Genomic DNA, 9,551 nt, shown 5'->3' with positions numbered 1-9,551 from the left:
CACGTTTTTCTAATTTACAAATTTAATATATTTTTATAAATACTATTTACATACTTGAAACATGGCATAGGTCTTTAATTATAGTTTTCAAATGAAATAAAATGTTTACTTCCAAAAGTCTAGTCTCTTTAAATCAAGTCTACTGCCCATAATTTGGAGGCAAACTTTGCACATTACCAAGAATTTGTCTTACAGTTTAAAACTTTCTCTCAAAACACTACCAAATAATCCCTTAGGTGAAAATACCAAAAAATGAAGTATTTTTATTTCTAAATAACTAATATTCTTTTTTATTTTTTATAACCAACTACTATGATACAGCAATTGATTTGTGCTTGTATTAAGGTGAATATTATAAGGCTGTTACTTTTAAGTCAAAACAAGCTAAATACAAGAAATTTATTTAGATCAAACTAATAATTATGTTTCTAACCCAAAAGGAAAATATTGACATATACCCATTCCCATTGGTTACTTGTAAAAACTGCTAGGAAACTAATAATTTGTTCCTTACACACTATGCAGACTGCTTATAGTTTCTAATCTTTATCTCAGTGAAATCTAACTTTTAAATGCTTTTCTTCCAAATTAGGTAGTCTGTGATGTGAGGACAGAGTTGGGGGAGACTGCAATGGAACTTCCATTCACCATGTGTAATGACCACAGCATGCCATTTACTGAATTACACATCTGGTGAGAGGTCTTACCCCCATCGCTTACTTATGGTAAGTTACCTCCCATGTGGTTTAGGAAATAGAAAAGACTGAGGGTTTTCTTTTCCTGGTTTTATGAATGACATCAGATTTCTGAAGGACTTCTAAACGTGAGAGTTTAAACGTTGTGCTTGCCACATTGCATACAGTTGTCTGAGGGCCACATTTAAATTTTCCTTAAGAATTGCTCATTTATGACTCATATTACAAAAATGTGACCTACTTAACTATGCTCCAACAGTTTAGAAGACTACTTTTCAAATCTAAGTAGAAGTTTATATATATTCATATTGTTTCTGGAAAACAATGAAAATTTTGATTTAATACATTTTTTAAATATTTGTTGTTTTCTTTTGCAAAAGGATGTGTTTTTTTTCACTTTTGATAGTTTTCAAATGTTTTTAGTTTTCCTCTCATTTCTATGGCATTCATTACCTGAACTTCCCATTTTATAACAATATATGCCAAATATATGTTATAATATATAGTGATAAATTATGCCTAAAATTATATTCTTAACTTATTAGTGATTAATTTTTCTAAAATTTCTGGTACAAAAATTGAATTCTCACTTCTATTGATTAACTTCATTTTTTAAGTAAAACAGGTCTAGATTTGAATCTCAGCTTTGTCATATACTAATAAACTATGAGCTATGAAACTCTAAAGTTAATTGATTCACTAACTCTGTTTTCTCTTTTTTAAAATGATAAAAATCTTATGTGCTGAAATGAAACCAACTGCTAAATATAAAACATGTAATTTAATGACTGACCTATATTAACTGGTGAATAAAAGTACTATATATTAGTAGTGTTAATATCACTCAAGATAACAAAACAAGAAACCCTCTAAGCATACATATATTTACTATCTAAAGGCTATCTATGTACATGAATAAGTCAATGAAAATGCTCTTAGATTGGGGTTGGAGAGATGGCTCAGTAGTTAAGAATACCAGCTGCTCGTCCAGAGGATCCAGGTTCAATTTCTAGTACACATGGTGGCTAACACTGTCTGTAACTCCAGTTCCAAGAGAACTGACAACCTCCTCTAGCCTCTGTACCTGGCCTCTGAAGGGATTGCATGACACAGTGCACTTACATGCATGCAGGCAAAGCAATCATACACATAAAATGAAAAATAAAATAAATTCCCCAAAATGCTCTTAACATGACCCTAAGATTCACTGAAGCACATCACAGAATTAGCAGGAATCTTACAAGCAAGAACAAGTACAGCTTGTTTAGCTAAATAACAGGTTAAAAACATGAGGGCCAGGCTAATTATTACCTGTGAGTTCAGGTCAATCATCATAAATCCTTAACCCTCTCCATATTCCTTAAGAGCAAAACATTACTGCTACTACAAAGCTCTATTTACTCATCTTTTCTAGTCTTAAGAATCCCAAAGCAAGGGGGTTTTTCAGGCCATTGCTTGGGAAGACAGGTTTCACAAATAAAAAGAGCTTTGCTAACCTCAAAGTGTACACAGATTCTTTGGGCGCATAATATATTTTAAAATGAAATAAAAGTGTATATATATATATATATATATATATATATATATATATATAATCCTTAGTAGCAGATAATAGGTCTTCTTCATTTAAGATATTATAAAAGTACACAGGAGCACCATTAAATGGACTCAGTGCATATATATATATATGTATAATTATATGCATATGATTATACATATGTAACATTAATAATAAAAGAAGAGAAAAAGAAATTGAGAGGGAATGAGGGGAAGACCTAAGAGGAATTGGAGGAGATGAGGAGGGATAGAGATAATGCAGAGATTATATTTCTGCATAATATTCACAAAAATTAATTTTTTGAATTTTTAAAATAAAACTGTTATCAAAGAATCTCCAGTATCTCTCATAAGCCTTCATCAAACACATGGAGGAAAACAGTGGTTCTCTGTCAGTTCCACTGGTGGTATTTGAATATGGATTTGGCAGTCAGGAACTCTTTTCCCTTTAGGAAAAAATAAGAACCTGTTTAGGTTTCCAAAATGGGAACATCCCCAGAAACATTACTACTAAAAATAGGGAACTTTCTTCAGGATGATAAATAGATCTACTTCCATAGGAACAACAGACACGTGAGAAGAGTTCAGACAAGAACAACCACAGGAACTGTAGAGTTGCAAAAGAATGTAGGCAGCGTTCCTGCTGATGGAAACTTTTTGCACAGAGACCATAGAAATGAGATTGGGGGAAATATTATGAATATACAGACAAGGCTTCAACAGGTGTTCAACTAGAGTATGTAGAAGACAGCATGATCTAGGGACCAAGCTCCAGAAAGACACTGGCAACTTCTTACTGATTTACTGGGTTTGGCTAAGGTTGGTAATTTTACAGTGGTCCTGGGCATGGCCTTGAAGATGTTTTCTTTCTTCTCTGAAAATATTCTGATTTTGTAGTTAGAAGGCTAATCTACAGCCAACTTGTCCAAGGAAGTTCTGAGTTTCATTTGCAGCTGGTGCAACATCCTGCACATTCTGGCCTTGTGGTTCAGTCTAGACCCTGTGATAAGCATGAGCCATTTGTGCTCCAGGTACTGAATGTGTTGAAAACGCACAAGGGCTGAGTATAAGAAAATACATACCACGCTTTTAGTGGACAATCAATACAACTACATACAGAGCTAAGTAGAATCTGACCTAGAAGTTCTGGCAGTAAAAGAACTGGACACACTATGAAGACAGAAATGCCAAGCCTTTTTATCCCATTGCAACATCAAACATCTGCAAGCCCAAGTGAAGAGTTGATGTTTCACCAAAAGTGGTCTTCAGGCAACCTAGACAACTATACCATAACCTACATATCAGAGGGCTGGTTATAAAAAAGCTGGTAAAAACAACCATATGTTTCCCCAGCTGCATGATCTCCAAAACTGATGATTTTCAAGTCACCTAAGAGCAAGCAAACCTAGATGCTTAATTTAGGTTTTCCTTTGTCCATAAACTCAGAATGGATAGGCTTTGGCTTGTTGATAGGTGAAACCTCACTGATCAAGTGGACCTGGAGACTAACCAGTGTGATTACTGTGGTCAAGTGCTAATACAGAATCTCCTTGAGGAATAAGAAGTCTGATTGCCATTCTTAGTGGTTCTGTCAAAGAATGATCGGTGTTGGGAAGGAAGCGCGGGCGTGCCATTGAGCCCCAGAGGCCCTCATGCATCAGTTGCAGCACTGCAGAGAAGCAAACCATATGTGGGGACAAAGGCATACTGGAACAAAGCACATTGCTTACTTGATGCTCCATGGGCACATCAGAGAAGCCTGCAAACAGCTATTTAGTCTGAAATTTTTAATGGGAATTGAATTGACTCAAGAATAAGCAAAAAATCTGCTGAGTAAATACAGAAAGATTTCAGGAACACATTTCTGTCCCATTTCTAATCTGTGAAAGTTTTTATTTTAGTCTAGCTCTATAAAAGGTGAAATAGTCTACATCTTCTTACCAGACCCTAGAACACTAATAGCTGGATTTAGAAAAAATTAAACTTCTCATGGCGAATCAAACTTTTCTTCCAATTTCTGGAAAATCAATTAATGAGGTCATTTCTCAGTGACAGTAGAATTTCTCATCTCTGTGCTTTGTACTCAGGAAAGTGTGTTAGAGGAGAGCAGATGGCATCAGCTTCTCTCATCAGTACAGACTCCAGAGGTTTTTAGAGTGCACAGTGTTAGACAACCTTAACCACACTCAATTTCTGAATGTTTTCATCACTGTAAAAGGACAACTTTAGACTGGAGAGACAGCCTTGCAAGCATAAGAACCTGACTTCAACCCCCAGTGTCCATGTTAAAAACAAACAAAAAACAAAACAAACAAACAAAAAAAGGCATAATGGTATATGCTTATAATCCCGGTACTGGGGAAACAGAAAGCAGAAACAGGAGGATCCTTGGGGCTTTCTGGCCAGACAGCCAAGCCTAAACAGCAAGCCACAGATCCCAGTGAGAGACCTGTCCCAAAAGCAAGGTGACCAGATCCTGAAGAACAACCCCTGAAGTTGTCCTCTGACCTTCACACTGACATGTACATATGTGTACATTCACACACACGCACACACACACATACACACACACACAAACACAAATACACACATACACAAGCACACAGACACTTCATTATCATTAGTACTGCCTCTCTTCTCCATACCTGTCCTCTCCACCCTTCCCACCAGCCCAATGTATTTGTCTACTTTTTGTCTCTGAATATGTGTTACTCTGGATATTTTCTATTCCTTACATATAACTATAATTGGGTGCCATTGATCATCATGCCCCTGTCTTCTCACCAAAATCACCCAAACCACTGCTTACCACTATTCTACTCTCCTCCAGGGATCAAATTATTCTGATTTCATACCGTTTTTTTTTTCTTCCTGTGGAACATGAAATCATGGACATGTTTTATGTATCTGGATTGTTTCCTCTAGGTTCATTCATGTTGTCACAAAGACAGAATTTTGTTATTTGTTATGGCTGAACAGTGTTCATATATACACTATATATCCTTCATCTATTCATTTGCTGGTAGTCACTTAGCTTGATTCTCTCTTTGCTGTTGAGTATAGCAAGCACTTCAAAGAACTGGAAGTTCAGTCTCTCCTGACATACTATTTCATTCCACTACACTCAGTTGAATATTGTTATGAATACTTTTAATTGTCATGTCTAACAACTCAAATAGGTTCTTTGTTTCTGGACCAGGCATGGTGGCACAGACTTTTAATCCCAGCACTCAGGAGGCAGAGGCAAGCAGATCTTTGTGAGATCTAGGCCAGCCTGGTTTACATAGCAAGTTCTAGGCCAGCTGGAACTACAGGAAGACCTTGTCTCAAAAAGTGTTTATTTCTGCCACATAGTTTCATTAAACTCCATTACCACTCTGAAGATATTTATTTTAGACTTTTTTTCTGTCTGCTTAATTTTTACTTCCTATGGAACATGTTATTCCAGAAAATTACAACATTAGGGAAAGTGAATAATTAAATGCAGAGTCCTACCTTTATTCTTAAACTCTATTTTAATTTCATAAACATCCAAGTTTGGAAAATAAAAAGAATCTTAAGAAAAGAAAGAAAATCAGACATGCTACATATGAGGAAAAAACACTTAAAAAGTAAGGAGATGTGAGTTGGAGAAAAGAGCTTGGGACTAAGAGAATTATAGTCTTTTGGGTGTGGGAGGGTGTTTTATATTTTGGTTTTGGTCTTTTTGAGACACAGTCTCCCTGTAGCCTCAAATGGCCTGGCACTCACTACATAAACCAGTCTGGCCTAGATCTCACAGAGATTAGGCTTCCTCTGCCTCTTGAGTTTGTGATTAGAAGTGTGAGCCGCCATGCCTGGCCTAGAATCAGTTTTTAAGCCTTCAAGTTAACAGTTTGAAAATGTAGATTTATAGAAGACAGAAAAGAGAAATATTTAGAAATGTAAATGATGAATTTTTTTCAGAAAATAAGCATATATCAATAGATAGGAAGAAAGAATCATTTTGAGTTTGGTTTATATATACAAAAGTAGATACACATGCATACAAATGTTGGCTTCTGGCAAACACATACTATATATATTTATTATACAATGAAGATAGCACTTTTGTAAAAATGACAACTTAGCCACACATATTTTTTACACTAGACAGCAAAACATAATTTAAAAAAACTAATAAATGAAATTCACATTAAGAATTTATTTTTGTAGCTAAAATATTATAACAGTTTATTTGTAAAAGTCTACATTAGGCTGGGGGTATAGCTGCAGGGGCACTTGTCTAGTATTCAAAAGATCCTGGGTTATATTCACAGCACTACAAAATGAAACAAAAAGACCAAAATAAGAGGCCTGGCACATGGGAACATGGATTGTTTGTTTCAAAGGATTTTCCTAACTCATTATATAGCTCCAAAATGAGCGTTTCTAGACAATGTTGATGCAATCATTTCTATATTTTCCAGAATAGATACTAACCATTTGAGCAGAATTGTGAAATACTCTCATAGGGAATGGTTAAATAGTACAAGGCTCATAGGCTTGCAATTTTCTATACATAATCCTACCCAAGCAAACAGTTTCCCGGCAAGAATATAATTCTGTCAGGAAGCAAACAATTCACTGTGAGTCCATCTGCAGGTGCCATAGGATTGTAATTCATCATTAGCCCTTGTTATGGTTTGAATATGAAATATCCCACACATAATCATGTTTTAAATGCGTGATTAACAATGCCGGGAATTTGTGGAACCCTGAGGAGGTAGGGCCTAACTGGAAGAAGTAGGTTTCTGTAGGTAAGCCTTTGAAGGTCATAGGTGAGCTCTGATTCCAGAACATTCTGTGCTTCCTGATCCACTATGATATGAACAGACACAGCCTCATGTTCCTGCTACCACAGAGCTGCTCTGCCATGCCTTTGGCACTATGTTGGACTGCCACATTCTGAAATTATAAGTGAAAATAAACCTTTCTCCATTAAATTGTTTCTCTGATGTTTTTGGCCACACCAGCACAAAAGCAAATAATACAACCACCAATTCTAACACTTCTGAATAAATGCCATAGTTTTCTTCTGAAACACATAAAAATGAATGTAAAGCAGTATATATTTATGTATTTTATGATAAATTTGTGTGATTTAGAATAAATTTGAATAATTGTATTTTAATATTTATATAAACTATATGAGATTTTTCAGAATGGATATTTGTATTATTATTACTATTTCTTTTTTATTTAGAAAGACCTGAAGGGTAGCTAAATCAAGAGATACTCCACTACAATAGAACTTCATGGGGTAGAAGGGGTAGGATGCCTAAAGAGAAATGAAACACCACAAACAGCAAGACTTAAAAGAGCTTAGAATTTACACATCAAACCACTAACCCAAAAATGTCATATGGTTATGAATAACTGGGAAAGAATGACAGCTGTGTGATCCGCCTGGAATAAAATGTCAATGAATAGGGCTTCTTATTTGAGAAAAAAAAACAACCTTGAGTTTATTGAATGTTTAATAGACAGTGTCTCAAAAGTCAGACTCCAAAAAGTGACTAAAGAAGAATAAAATGGCAGTTATCATCAACTTGTCTTCATGTCTGTTTCATGAATCTAAAGTCCCAAATTAAATTTTATTGAATAATCACATCCTATGATCAGAAGTGACACCAATAATATCATTATTATTGCTAAAAACAGTAAGTTCAACTATTGAAAAGATTGATTTATTCAATAAATATTTACTGAGTGTGAACTACATACAAGACTGTTCTGTTCTAAGGATGTATAACAATGGACAGTCTCTGATCTGAAAATATCAATAAGAAAAAAATTAATGTAAGTGTCATTAAGAAGAATGAGGTCAGAGGCTGGAGAAATGGCTCAATGGTTAGGAACACTGGCTGCTTTTACAGGGCCCAGATTTAATTCCTAGCACCCACATGGAGGCTAACAACCATCCATAAGTTTAGTTCCAGGGTATCCGATGCTCTCTTATGACCTCCTCAACACAGGTGTACCTACCTTCATACATGAATTATATTCATACATTTAAAGTAAGTAAAATATATTTTAAAGAAAGAAGAATGAGGTCAAATGGGAAAGGCAAAGGGCATCTCTGAAGAGGTGGTTTGAGCACAGGTATGAAGGAATGGAAAGATGAGGATTATCAGTAAAGGGAACCTGTGAGCAAAACATCCAAAGCTGACTGCACAGGCCCTGAGACGAGAGGCTGCTTGACATGTACAAGTGCAAATCCATCTCTCATCAGGCTGCTGCTGCAATGGGACGGGCTGAATGGATACAAGGAAGAGGGGAAGAGAGGAGCTGGGAAGACAGCTCAGTCAGCAAAGTGCCTGCCACAAAAGAATGTGAACTGAGTTCAATCTCCAGAATGCATGTAAAAAAGTTGGGTATGCTAGCACTTGTAATGTCATCACTGGGAAGAGAAGAAAGGCAGGTCTTTGGGGCTTGCTGGCTAGCCATCCCAGCCTCTGGGCTCAGTGAACATATTAACATTTCCACTATTAATAATGAAAATATTAATAAGAGTAAACTTGAACACATTTAATTCTCATTTCTTACTTCTTTATCTCTTGAAATATACAGTCTATGATAATGTGTATTCAATATGTAAATTGTTCCTCTCAGTGTCTAGAATGTTACTGCAAAGATTAAAGCTGACTAAACATTTTAAAGAAGCAAGTAGCATAAAATGGATATGAATGTTAGATATAAGAACCATCAACTCAATGCCTGTCTTCATCCAGCTTCTGACACAGTTACTTATTGTCAAGTGTTACTGAAATAATAAGAATAAAACCATTTGCTGGGTAGAGAGGCTAACAGACGATAGGTTAACACTAAGAAATTCCACATTACAAGATATAAAATGATGAATCGGTATAGTCTCTATGTATAAGTGAAATATATTGATTTCTAGCCCATGGCTTGTACAGATGTTGCCTTCCACTCTTGGTTTATACATGTGTCTATTCAGATACCTGAATTCATTCTTTCAATGCTGTTGATTTTGCTGTGGGACATAGAGTACAACAGATTATTTCATGTGGGTAGGATCAAAGTAAATTGCTATGTTCAACAGAACTTTAGTGATTTATGATCTTTAACACTCTAAAAGTATATAAATTTTAGAATAAATGTAAAAGATTTGTCATTGGTACCATAAATAACACATTGTATTTTCTGTTAGAACCTATTCCTGTAGCAACAACGACTTCCAAATCTGTAAAGGTGATTAGATCACTAGAGAAACATGGTTTCTTAAAACTTGGAATACAAACTTTTACTTTCTTA

The 9,551-nt window shown here is 35.4% G+C and overlaps 1 long non-coding RNA gene across 1 annotated transcript in view; it reads left to right on the top strand.

Annotated features, from left to right (window-relative positions):
• Positions 1-598: 598 nt before the first annotated feature.
• LOC115070769 overlaps positions 599-9,551 on the top strand; it is a 23,947-nt gene continuing 14,994 nt past the window's right edge. The window contains exon 1 of the long non-coding RNA XR_003849900.1: positions 599-725. This is a non-coding gene — a long non-coding RNA (uncharacterized LOC115070769). The remainder of the gene's footprint in view (positions 726-9,551) is intronic.

Source organism: Nannospalax galili, unplaced genomic scaffold, assembly GCF_000622305.1.
Source record: "Nannospalax galili isolate Female #2095 unplaced genomic scaffold, S.galili_v1.0 scaffold115, whole genome shotgun sequence".
Classification (NCBI taxonomy): Eukaryota; Metazoa; Chordata; class Mammalia; order Rodentia; family Spalacidae; genus Nannospalax; species Nannospalax galili.
This window is presented reverse-complemented; position numbering and strand designations above follow the sequence as displayed.